The sequence below is a fragment of the Tachyglossus aculeatus genome, chromosome 3 (genome assembly GCF_015852505.1).
Source record: "Tachyglossus aculeatus isolate mTacAcu1 chromosome 3, mTacAcu1.pri, whole genome shotgun sequence".
Taxonomy (NCBI): Eukaryota; Metazoa; Chordata; class Mammalia; order Monotremata; family Tachyglossidae; genus Tachyglossus; species Tachyglossus aculeatus.
The window spans coordinates 97,706,714-97,720,279 of record NC_052068.1 but is presented as its reverse complement, the minus strand read 5'-3'; positions in this window follow the sequence as shown (position 1 = coordinate 97,720,279).

Sequence of the window (13,566 nt, the reverse complement as noted above, 5' to 3'; positions counted from 1 at the left end):
ACAGAACTGCAAACATTGGTCTAACTATTAACGCACAAACTGCCAGACTCCACACTTGCATTTTCTTCTCCATTTCCATGTTACCTAAATAGCATAAACATTTTGAAAATGCTTATAATTGACAGCAATGGGCACTGGATGCAGGTTCCATGGGCAGGTTCTTCGGATGAACTAGCCACACAATATTACTAAAATCCCAGCTATGCACGCCTGTGTCCGCACTGTTTGAGCTGCATCTGATTACATTCCCAGGGTCAGCGGTTTACTTACGACACTGATGGCTATCAGATTGTACTTTCCTTACCATTCTTTTACCCTGATGTGCTCAGAAGTTTGGGTTCATTCAGTTCTCTGCAAAAATCAATTTTTGTTGTTCCAATTTTTAAAATTATTGTGTTACCAAACAATTACCCCCCCACAACACAAACACTTTGTGTGGGTGTTTGTGGGTGTGTGCTGTGTGCACTAGAACTTTTCTTTAGAAAGTTCAGGAATAGTGAGTAGTGAAGGGAAGTGTCCCATGGAGAACTTGGCTACTCCTGGCTCAGAAGGCATGATGCTGTATCGTCTCAGAAGTTGATAATAATAATAATGGCATTTATGAAGTGCTTACTCTGTGCAAAGCACTGTTCTAGGTGCTGAGCACTGTTCTAGGTGCTGGAATAATGGTATTTGTTAAGCACTTACTATGTGCAAAGCACTATTCTAAGCGCTGGGGGGGATACAAGGTGATCAGGTTGTCTGTTGCTCCTCCTGAGAACCCTCCCTTACTCTGCCAACAATTTTCAAGCCAGCTCATTTGCTAGATTTGATATCGCAAGTATGGCTCACATAGGATTACAGAATTTTTTTCTGCTTCAGAAAAAGCAGTTGCGGGGGGAGAATTTGAATCATTATCCTTATCCAGGCATGTGGTCCTCTTTTGTAAGATTCTCTGTTGTCCTGATGGTTCCAATTAGCCTATTCTCACTCCTTTTAGGACTGTGAGCCCCATGTGGGACAGGTACCACATGGGACCTGATTCACTTGTATCTGCCCTAGTGCTTAGAGCAGCAGTTGGCCCATAGTAGGGCTTAACAAAATACAATAATGATAATAGGCCAATCTCCCTCAAAGTTCATGCTTTATCTTGTTTCCAATTTATGTCGCACCAGGGCTAATGCTGGTGTCCTAGTTCCTTTGTGTTCAGCAGAGTTAAGGTCATTTTGACAGAAGCTTCTGGGAAAAGATTGGTGGTCTTAAAGGATAGGCGGGGTGTCCCCATCATCTCCACCAAGCAGAATAATAATAATAATAATAATGGCATTTATTAAGCACTTACTATGTGCAAAGCACTGTTCTAACCGCTGGGGGAGGTTACAAGGTGATCAGATTGTCCCACAGGGGGCTCACAGTCTTCATCCCCATTTTACAGATGAGCTAATTGAGGCACAGAGAAGTTAAGTAACTTGCCCAAAGTCACACAGCTGACAATTGGCGGAGCTGGGATTTGAACCCATGACCTCTGACTCCAAAGCCCATTCTCTTTCCACTGAGCCACGCTGCCTCCCGCAGCATGGCATAGCAGATAGAGCATGGGCCTGGGAGTCAGAAGGAATTGGGTTCTAATCCCAGCTCTGCCACATATCTGTTGCGTGACCTTGGGCAAGTCACTTAACTTCTCTGGGCCTCAGTTACCTCAACTGTAAAATGGGGATTTTAAGTGTGAGCCCCATGTGGGTCAGGGACTGTGTCTAACCTGATTAATTTGTATCTAACCCCAGTGCTTAGAACAGTGCTTGGCACATAGTAAGCACTTAGCAAGTACCACTGAAACAGGGCCGGCCTGCTAGCTTGCCAGTGGGGTGAGAGAGGGTTGACTCTGTTTCTTTGCTTCTCTCCTAGCCTCTTCAAGTGACAGTGCCTGTTTATTTATTTTGATGTCTGCTTACCCCCTTCTAGACTGTGAGGCCACTGAGGGCGGGTATTGTCTCTCTTTGCTGCTGAATTGTACTTTCCAAGCACTTAGTACAGTGCTCTGCACAATATAAGTACTCAATAAATATACCTGTATATATGTATATATGTTTGCACATATTTATTACTCTATTTATTTATTTTATTTGTACATATCTATCCTATTTATTTTATTTTGTTAGTATGTTTGGTTTTGTTCTCTGTCTCCCCCTTTTAGACTGTGAGCCCACTGTTGGGTAGGGACTGTCTCTATATGTTGCCAATCTGTACTTCCCAAGCGCTTAGTACAGTGCTCTGCACATAGTAAGCGCTCAATAAATACGATTGATGATGATGATGAATAAATACGATCAAATGAATAAATGAATGACTCCTGGGTCAGGCACCTGTATCAGAAAGGACCACGTGGCAAGGATCTCAGGGTTTCCTCACCTCACAACCAACCAGACACATGAGGGGACTAAAGTCCATGAGTGAAAATAGGTGACCCGGTTAGTACTACAGAGGTCATGGGTGGCAGTACTGGTCCCTCAGGTTTCAGTTCTTGGTCCCTTTCTGTTCTCCATCTATACTCACTCCCCTGGAGAACTCATTTGCTCCCATAGCTTCAACTATCATCTCTAGGCAGATGACACCCAAATCTATATCTCCTCTCCTGTTCTCTCTCCCTCCTTCCAGGCTCACATCTCCTCCTGCCTTCAGGACATCTCTACTTGGATGTCCTCCTACCACCTAAAACTCAACATGTCCAAGACTGAGCTCCTAATCTTCCCTCCCAAACCCTGTCCTCTCCCTGATTTTCCCATCACTGTGAATGGCACAACCATCTTTCCCATCTCACAAGCCCGCAACCTTGGTGTCATACTGGATTTCACTCTCCCATTCACCCCACATATCCTACCTGTCACGAAAGCTTGCTGGCCTCACCTTCACAACATTGCCAAGATCCGCCCTATCCTCTCCATCCAAATCACTATCACACGTTAGTACAATCACTCATCCTCTCCCAACTGGATTACTGCATTAGCCCTTTCTGACCTCCCAGCCTCCTGCCTCTCCCCACTTCAGTCCATACTTTATTTCACTGCCCAGATTATCTTTCTACAGAAACATTCAAGGCATGTTACCACCCTCCTCAAAAATCTTCAATGGTTGCCTTATCAACCTCCATATCAAACAAAAACTCCTCACTATTGGCTTCAAAGCTCTCCATCACCTTGCCCCTTCTTACCTCACCTCCTTTCTCTCATTCTACATTCCACCCCTCAGTTACTTCATCTTTAACATGGAGATTAAGACTGTGAGCCCCACGTGGAAAAGGACTGTGTCCAAACCGACTGACTTGTATCTACCCCAGCCCTTAGTACAGTGCCTGGCACATAGTAAGCACTTAACAAATACCACAATTATTATTATTATTACTACTCCTATGACTGTCACCACTTGATGCATTTGGGACTCCCATTGGCCCTTACTCTAGCCTTGGAAGTACTCAAATACAAGTAGCCTGAGACCTATCAAATCGTAGACTTGTTGGGAAGGCCACGGCCATGATTAACAGCTGGAACTGTGTGTCTGACTGAGCACGAGGAAGCTGAGCCTCTGCTCCTGTACTTGCACTGCCCTATTCCTTGTGCCATATCTTCTAGGCATCACTCAACATGCTTCTAAGTGCCCTAACACCTCTGAAGTGGACAGAGAAAGAAAGAGAGAGAGAGAGAGAGAGAGAGAGAGAGAGAGATTTTGGTGGTCCTTTCCTCTTCTCCTTCTCCCTTCTGCATTGTCCTGACTTGCTCCTTTCATTCACCCCCCCCAGCCCCACAGCACTTATGTACATATCAGTAATTTATTCATTTAATATTAATGTCTCTCTTCCCCTCTAGACTGTTTATTATTATTATTATTAACTTCTCTATGCCTCAGTTCCCTCATCTGTAAAATGGGGATAAAGACTGCGAGCCCCCCGTGGGACAACCTGATCTCCTTGTAACCTCCCCAGTGCTTAGAACAGTGCTTTGCACATAGTAAGCACTTAATAAATGCCATTATTATTATTATTATTATTACTCTATTTACTTATTTATTTTACTTGTACATATTTATTCTATTTATTTTATTTTGTTAATATGTTTTGTTTTGTTGTCTGTCTCCCCCTTCTAGACTGTGAGCCCGCTGTTGGGTAGGGACCATCTCTATATGTTGCCAACTTGTACTTCCCAAGTGCTTAGTACAGTGCTCTGCACACAGTAAGTGCTCAATAAATACGATTGAATGAATGAATGAATGCAAACTCAATGTCCGCAGGAAATGTGCCTGTTATATTGTACTCTCCCAAGTGCTTAGTACAGTACTCTGCACACAGTAAGTGCTCAATAAATATGATTGACTGACTGATTGGTCAGATTGATGCTCTGATGCCACCACCATCTTCAGCTGGATGCAGTGTTTATACCGATACTACCCCTATGCCTTTTTTTTGGCAGCATCTTTAAAATGGTGTCTCAGAGACAAAGATGACCCCCAAACCTTGATCTTAGCTTCCTTTTTTCTCATTCACTTCTCTGTTAAAGAGGCAACACACACCCACAATGCATGTACACACACACACACACACACACAGGCCTGAATGTCCTGAAGATGCATCACCATCATCATTGTCATCATGTCTTCATTTCATTGATTGATGGTACTCTTGTTCTCACTCTGCCCCTTCCACAGTCTCTGAGTCAATTCTTCAAGTGTCTGTATTATTTCCTCAGAGTAAGTGCAATACATTGAGAGGCAACTAACTGTTTTAACCACTGAGGTAACTTTGAGGGCAATGCTATGAGAGCTCAGAAGAGTCAGTGACTCTCTTTCCCCCATTTTCCAAAGTGTCTATTGTACCATCAGAGAGGAACTGGGAGAAGCAGCGAGGCCAAGAGGATGGAGCACAGGCCTGGGAGTCAGAAGGACCTGGTTTCTAATCCTGGCTCTACCACTTGTCTGCAGTGTCACCTTAGGCAAATCACTTAACCTCTCTATGCCTCAGTTACCTCACCTGTATAATGGAGATTACGACTGTAAGCCCAATGTGGTTCATGGACTGTGTCCAACCTGATTAGCTTGTAACTACCCCAGCGCTTAGTACAGTGCCTGGCACATACTAAATGCTAACAGATACCATTTTTAAAAATCACCTATTTGTGCAGGTGTGTATGGAAGAGAGGAGGGAAGTTCAGTAATTATTGAAGCAGAAACCAGGTTAATTCCTGTTCCCTATCTAGAATATCATGAAAACTCAATAAGCACTGCCTGGTGACTTGTGATTTATCCTCCTTGCTCCTTTTCAGCATGGCTTAGAGGATCGAGCAGGGGCTGGGGAGTCAGAAGGACCTGGGTTCCGATCTTGACTCCACCACGCGTCTGCTGTGTGACCTTGGGCAAATCACTTAACTTCTCTGTGCCTCAGTTACCTCATCTGTAAAATGGGGATAAGAGTGGGAGCCCCCTGTGGGACAGGGACTTTGTCCAATCTGATTAACATGTATCAACCCCAGTACTTAGAACAGTGCTTGGCACACAGTAAGCTCTTAACAAGTACCATAATCATTATTTTTTTCCACCCCTCAGTCCCCAAGAAAAAAGATTTCACTGAGAGCTGTATAACCAGCCACGTGTGGCTTTTGCCACACCCTTACTCTTCCCTCACCCTCACTTTCTGCTGTGAATCAGTGTGCACTAGGTGGGAAACTAGTTAACAAAGATGGTATTACATAATGCTAACAAATAGCTATATGCATATTATTTCTAGCATAGAATTAAATTTGTCTCAGGTTTTACTGTAACAATTTCTCTTCCACATGACATATCATAAGTTGCAATAGTGTGTATTCCTTTCAAATAGATCCACTCATTTCATAGAATGTTAATCCTGGAAAAGGCCATAGTTCATTCCCCTGCCTGGGAACAGAACTGAGTTAGAATCACTCACATTAATCCCTTCCTTCAAGAAGTCCAGGGAAAGAAATTCTACAATCTCTATTATTTTAGCAGTCTTTCACAAAGCTTGCTGTCAGGGAAGTTCTTTTTTTGACTAACCATAACTCCCTCCCTCAATTCTCCACATTTTGATTTGACTGTAGCTCACTGTGGGCAGGGAATGCATGTGTTCATTGTTATATCGTACTCTCCCAAGAGCTTAGTACAGTGCTTTGCACACAGTAAGTGCTCAATAAATATGATCAAATGAATGAGTGATCTCTTAATCCACTTCCCGTGGAAATGAAAGATCCCTACAATCCACCACATCACCATTTCCTCTTTTCTAGACTTGGCTTTTCTGCATCTCTCCCTCTATGAAGTGGTTGTGAGATGGGCAGCTTTTACATATTGAAAACAACTTGACAGTGTAGTTCAACACCTTTGAGTTAGGTTTGAAGTTTCACAGGAAAACATATTGTAGTTCTTTTCCTACTTATATGCAAAAAACACAAAGTCCTACTAATAATATACTTTTACTCCTCACTTACCTATATGAATATTCTATGTGCATCATCCATGAAATTGAGGAGTCCATCACTCCATATTTACCTTAAATATGAGCATCTATTGGTTTGAGTCAAGGCATTTTTTCCTGGAATTTCTAAATAGTATTTTGAATGACTTCCTCTACCCATTCATTGGAAATACAAAAACAGAAACAAAAGCCATATGTTCCCTAACATGAACTCCAACAGTTCTCTTAAATCTTCCCTATCAGTTCTGTCTTTTCAATCATCTTCAGAGTCATTTTCTACATCTGTTTTTCAAAATCACTTTGAAGGCAAGAATACCAAATGCTTTTCTTGACCTACAGCAATCAAGTTAGGGTTTTGCACTCTCCAAAGTCAACAGTGATCTCCAATAGGTTCTATTCTGTTTTTAATCTCCTCCATCTGTTGCCCACTTTAACCACTGAGGACCACTTCTTTCTCCTCAGAATGCTAGCATACCTTGGTGCTATCATCACCTCAAATAAACCCAACCAACACTGAATATCTCATTTTCCCTCCTAAACCTTCCCCTCCTCCTTACTGCCTCATCTCTGTTGACATTACCACCATCCACTTTTCCCCACTATCACTCCGCTTTCCCTTCCAATCTATTGCTTAGACCTGGCCATTTTTCCTCAAAAACACTTTGTGGATCCTACCCTTTCTCTCCACCCATAAAACCAGTTCACTCACTCTAATAACCACTATATAATGCTTGGACTACTATGTTAGTCTCCTTACTGGCTCTCTACCTCCAGTCCCTGCCCACTTCAGCCCATGCTGCTGCCTAAACATCTTCCTTAAGCATCATTAGATACAAATCTCCCCTCTCCACAAAATGTTTTCCCATCTCCCTCCCTGCATAACAAGCAAACACTCCTTACCATTAATAATAATAATTGCAGTATTTGTTGAGAAATTACTATATCTCATGCATTGTACTAAGCACAGAGGCAAGATAACAAGATAATCAGGTGCCACATGGGCCTCACAGTCTAAGTAGGAGGGAGAACAGGTTTTGAATCCCCATTTTGCAGATGAGGGAACTGAGGCACAGAGAATTTAAGTGAGTTGCCAGAGATCACACAACAGCTGATTTCCAGGCTCTCCTCACCTTCCCCTCCCCTGTTGGTACTCTTCACTTCTCCCATGCACACCTCCTGGCCATACTGGCTACCTCCAACACTCCCCCCACAACCCTGCTGCCTTTTTATGATATTTGCTACTTGCTTACTATGTGTTAAACATTTTTCTAATTGCTGGTGTAGATACAAGTTAATCAGGTTGGAAATAGTCTATGTCCCAAATGGACCTAACAGTTTAATTAAAGTTGTTTCCAGGGCCTAGAAACTTTCTTCTCCTCAAAATCCTCAGGACCTTAGCCTTCACCACCTACAAATTCCTCCTAAAAACAGACTACTCAAAAACCTCAAGCCATCCCTATCTAATTATCTGCACTCTGAATAATAATAGTGATAATTATAATTATGGTATTTGTTAGCTCTTACTATTTGCCATGCACTGTACTAAGCACTGGAGTGGGTACAAACAAATTGGGTTGGACACAGTCCCTGTCCCACACGGGGCTCACTGTCTCAATCCTCATTTTACAGATGGGGTAACCAAGGCACACAGAAATGAAGTGACTTGTCCAAGGTCACACAGCAGACAAGTGGTGGAACCAGGATTAGAACCCACGACCTTCTAACTCCCAGGTCCACGCTTTATGAACTACACATGTTGCTTCTCTTACTACACCATGAATCTTATCAAGTCTTCAGCTACGTCTTGGAATGATTTATTGGTTTATTTATACCCACTCTCAGCACTTGTATGTATAGGTATATATATTTATATACCTGTGTATTCAATTTTAATTATTCCTATTCCACTACTTCTGAATATTTCTTCATCTGTCTTCCCCATTACAGATAAGTTCTATATGGGTGAGGACATTGCCTTGTTCTTCTGTCGTACTTCCCAAGCACTTAGTACAGTGTATTACTCTCAGAAGACAATACTACAACTAATGCCATGTTCAATTTCTCCTTTTCCTCCTTCTTCTTTTCCTCTTTCTCCATTTCATTCTTCTCCTTTTCTTTGTCATCTTCATCAAAAAACGTGTAAATGCCTGAAAGGTCTGCGTCAAGGAGTGTTGTAAGAGCAGGTAAACAGAAGCTTGCAATTTGACTCTTAGCTGGGTATTTTTGTTTCAGTTAAACCACACCCTCCCTGATGCCTTCAGCTTGAATCATTCCCAGCTATGGGACTGCATTAAATACTGGAAACCCTTTTTTTTTGCCTGCCCTAGGCAAAGTGTCTTTTCCTTCAACATGCCATGTGATATGCTTCAAATGTAAAATAGTATTATTACATAGTTTGGAACCTACCTAATCAGCCCTGACAGTTTTGTAACCCAGGAGACTGGTATCCTGTCTGCCTAATTAGAGACCACCTAAACCAAACTGTCACCTCTCATCACAGAAGGCAGTTCAGGGTTTTATGAATCTAGAAAGCGAGTAAGGACTCCATGACCACTCTAATCCAGCTGTGCTAGTCTTGTGACAAAGATGAATACAGCCATAATCCTGAAGCACACCATCAATTGTGTCTACCAGCCCTTTTGTACTGTATTCTCCCAAGGGCTTAGTATAGTGTTCTGCAAATAGTAAGTGCTCAACATATACTACAGTTTGATCATCATTATCAAATGGTATTTATAGAGCATCTTCTGGATGTTGAGCACTGTACTACGTGCTAGGGAGAGTACAACAAAAGTAGTAGGAATACTCCCTGCCTTCACAGTCTAAGGAGGGTGACAGGTGGACACACAATAAATTCGCTCCACTGTCATCCCCACAGCACTTATGTACGTATCTATGAATTAGTTATATTAATGTCTGTCTCCTCCTCTAGACTGTAAGCTCCTTGTAGGAAGGGAACGTTTCTACTAACTCTGTTGCACTGTACTCTCCCAAGTGCTTAGAATAGTGGTCTGCACCCTGCAAGCACTGAAATAAATACCACTGATTGAAAGATGATACAGAGATATGTGGTAATAGTGAGAGTTTGGAAGCCATAACTGAATCAATCAAGTATAGTACACGAAACACTTTACCTATTCTGAAGCCAGTTGGGATCTACTCAAGCACTTAGTACAGTGCTCTGCACACATTAAGCACTCAATAAATATAATTGAATGAATGAATCTATTCTTAAGATCCCATAAAGCCAGTGCCAGCTGAAGAGGGATTCAGATTGCTGAAGTTTCTATCATGAAAGGGCCACTAAATTGTGAACTCCTTGAGACTGGGGATGTTGCCTACCACCTCTATTGGACTGTGCTTAATACCATGTTTTTTTGTTTTTTTGTCTGTCTCGAGCCCACTGTTGGGTAGGGACCGTCTCTATATGGTGCTGGTTTGCACTTCCCAAGCGCTTAGTACAGTGCTCTGCACAGAGTAAGCGCTCAATAAATATGAATGAATGAATGAATGGTTTGCCCATAGCAAATGCTCAATACATGCTTTCAAGTCTTCCAAACCAGATCCTTGGCAGAAAGTTGTCAGGAGAATTGCAATGCAGAGAAAGAGAAAAAAAAAAAAGCTATATGACGCAGTGAGCCAAGTGACTGGCTTGCCTAGGTTTCCCAGGGTCCATTGGGACACTCTGGGTGGAGTATGCTTTCTCTGCCCTAGGTGGAGAGCAATAACACAGACCTAGGCAGACCTGAGCCAGAGTTTAGTTTCTTAAGAGATTTCCCAGAGGTAGGTCTCTCCATCTCTGTCTATCTCTGCCTCCACTCACCTCTCTCTGGGCTCTGTATACTGATGGTCTGGGTGCTTGTTGCTTGCTCCCTGATCTGTTCCTGACGAGGACCTTGCCAGGAGAAGATTTCCTTGTGACAAGACTGCTTTCTCTGTTTAACCAATATTCATGGTAAAATAAGCCAGGGCCAAAATAAGCCTTTCAGGGTGGTTGATTGCACTGTTTTTCCTCACATGTGCTTTGCAGGCCTTAACCAGGTCACATGTTAAGAAGCTCTTTATCCCTTAATCAACCCGGGTGGTTGCAAGATAAATTTGTCTGCGGGAAACTCTCATTTGAATACATCTGGATGTATAATTGTACTATTGATTAAACATTGACTTTAGCCATTATTCCATCTGGTAGCTTAATTTAGCTATGGTTACCAGTCCTTTTTGCAGAGCTAGGAATCACATCTTGGCAAGGCTCCTTTTTAACCCTGGGTGCACCGAAAAGAGGAAGTTCATATTAATTTGAATACCTTTTCAGTGTAAAATAAGTAAGACGGTCCCATCAGTCACACAAAGCACTTGTTTCTGTGCCTCAGAGGCATTTGTTTGAGAGGTTAGAAATAAATAGGGGAAGGCTTCTTGGAGGAGATGTGATTTCAGAAGAGCTCTGAAGATGGGGAGAGCCACTGTCTGTCAGATGGGAAAGAGGGGGGAATTCCAGGTAAGGGGAAGACACAAGTAAGAGTCACAGGTTGTGGGTTCTAATCCTACCTCCGCCACTCATCTGCTGGGTGACTTTGGGCAAGTCACTTCACTTCTCTGGGCCTCAGTTCCCTCATCTGTAAAATGGGGATGAAGATTGTGAGCCCCATGTGGGACAACCTGAGACCTTGTATCTACCCCAGCACTTAGAACAGCACTTGGCACATAGCTCCCCTTCTGCCGCTGAGTTTCAGAGTGCAGAAGTGATACTCATGTTCACACCGATCTGGGAAGTGAACGGCGGCATGGCATAGTGGATAGAGCATGGGCCTGGGAGTCAGAAGGTCATGGGTTCTACTTCTGCACCTGCCACTTGTCTGCTGTGTGAGTTACCTTGGCCAAGTCACTTCACTTCTCTGGGCCTCAGTTGCATCATCTGTAAGATGGGGATTGAGACTGTGAGCCCCACATGGGATGGGGTCTGTGTCCAACGTCCCACTGCCCTGACCCACTCCCTTTACTCAACCCCCTCCACGCCCCACAGCACTTGTGTATATATGCACATATTTATAATTATAATTCTATTTATTTTTTTATTAATTATGTATATATAGCTATAATTCTATTTATTTATAATGATGCTACTGATGCCTGTTTGTTTTGATGTCTGGCCCCCCACTCCCCCACCTTCTAGGCTGTCAGCCCGTTGTGGGCAGGGATTGTCTCTGTTTTTTGCTGAATTGTACTTCCCAAGCACTTAGTACAGTGCTCTGCACATAGTAAGCACTTAATAAATATGAATGAATGAATGACTTCTGCAGTGGCAGATATGAGAACACGGCACAATGAGTAGATTAGCTCGTTTGGAAAGAAGAGTGAGCTAGGGTATAATGGAGAAATACAGTTGATAGGATGGAAGGAGAGAGCTAATTGAGTGCTTTGAAACTAGCAGTCATGAGTTTCTGACAGGTGCAGAAATGAATGGGTAACCATTTGAGGGTTTTGAGGAGGTGTGCATACTGACAGTTTATAAATAGGGTCCAGGTAGCAGTTATGTATGGACTGGAGAGGGGAAAGGCTGGAGGCAGAGAGATCAGTGATGTAAGTAGTATGGTCAGGATATGACAAGATCCAGGATCAACATGGGGAGGTGTTTGGATGGAGAAGAAGGGACAGAGACGGAGAATGCTGTTGAGGAAAAATCAAAATGACCTAGTGGCAGGCTGAAAACTGAGTTCAAAGACAGTGATAGCTCCAGAACAATGCTAAGTTTTGAGGCTTCAGAGACGGGGGCGGTGTTGTTTGTTGTAATGGAAACAGGTGTAGTAGAGGACTTGGAAGGGAAGATGTAGAGCTCAGTTTGGGAAATATTGAGAAGGAGGCGCTGGTGGAACATTCCTGTAGATGTGTTTGGGAGGCAGGAGGAAATGTGGAGTAGTGGAGAAGGAGAGGGTTCTAGAGAGTGAGGGAGAGATGGGAGTCATCACAGGAGCAGATGATCCCCACAAGGGAGTGAGTGTAAAATGATGCAAGAAAAGGATCAAGAACAGAGTTTTGAAGGACACCCATAGATAGGGCTTGTGAGGCAGGGGAGGAGTAGGGGAAAGAAGCTGAGAAGGATTGCCCAGAGAGATTACGTGGAGAACCAGGAAAGTTCTCTGTCTTTAAAGTCAAGGTTAAATAGTGTTTCCAGGGAAGGGAGTGGTCCTCAACGTGGCCTAGTGGATAGAGCACAGTCCTGGGAGTCAGGAGGACCTGGATTCTAATCCCAGCTCTGCTACTTGTCTACTACTTGGGCAAGTCACTTCACTTCTCTGTGCCTCAGTTTCCTCCTCTGTAAAATGGGGTTTAAGGCTATGAGCCCTACATGGGAAAGGGACTGTGTCCAACCTGATTAGCTTATATCTACCCTAGTGCTTAATGCAGTCTCTGGCACATAGTGAAGCTCTTAACAAATGCCATAAAAAAGCAGTGTGGGAAGCAGTGTGGTCTAGTGGAAAGAACATGGTCCTGGAAGTCAGAGGACCTGAGTTCTAATTCCAGCTCTGCCACATATCTACTGTGTGACCTTGGGCAAGTCATTTAACTTCTCTGTGTCTCATAAAATGGGCAGTCACAAAATGAGAATCATAAGAGTGTGAGCCCCAGGTGGGACTGTATCCAATCTGATTATCTTGTATCTACCCCAGGGCCTAGTTCAGTGCTAAGCAAAAGCAAAGCAATCAAGACATCCTGGAGAATTGTGATCAACTAGAGCATAGGATCTGTACAGTAAGAGTTACAATATTGATCCCTGCCCCCCCCACAAGAATTTTATACCAAAGAAGAGAAACACTTTCTAAATCCATTTGTAAAAATAAGCCTGCTCTATGTTTCATGTTAATGTTTCAAGGGACGAAAATTGTTTCCCAACCCAGAATAATATCTTAACCAGCTATCCCCTCTTTTTAACTTGAATAGCATAAGTATTACTTTGTACAAGTGGGCAAATGATTAGGATATTTTAAATACGGCCAAACATGCAGATTTAAATATAGCTCTTGGAGATCTATCAATTCTTTAGATTAAATGACCAAGATACACTGCTGTCTGAAAACCTTCTGGGATCATTCAATGGCATGTATTGAGCACCAAGG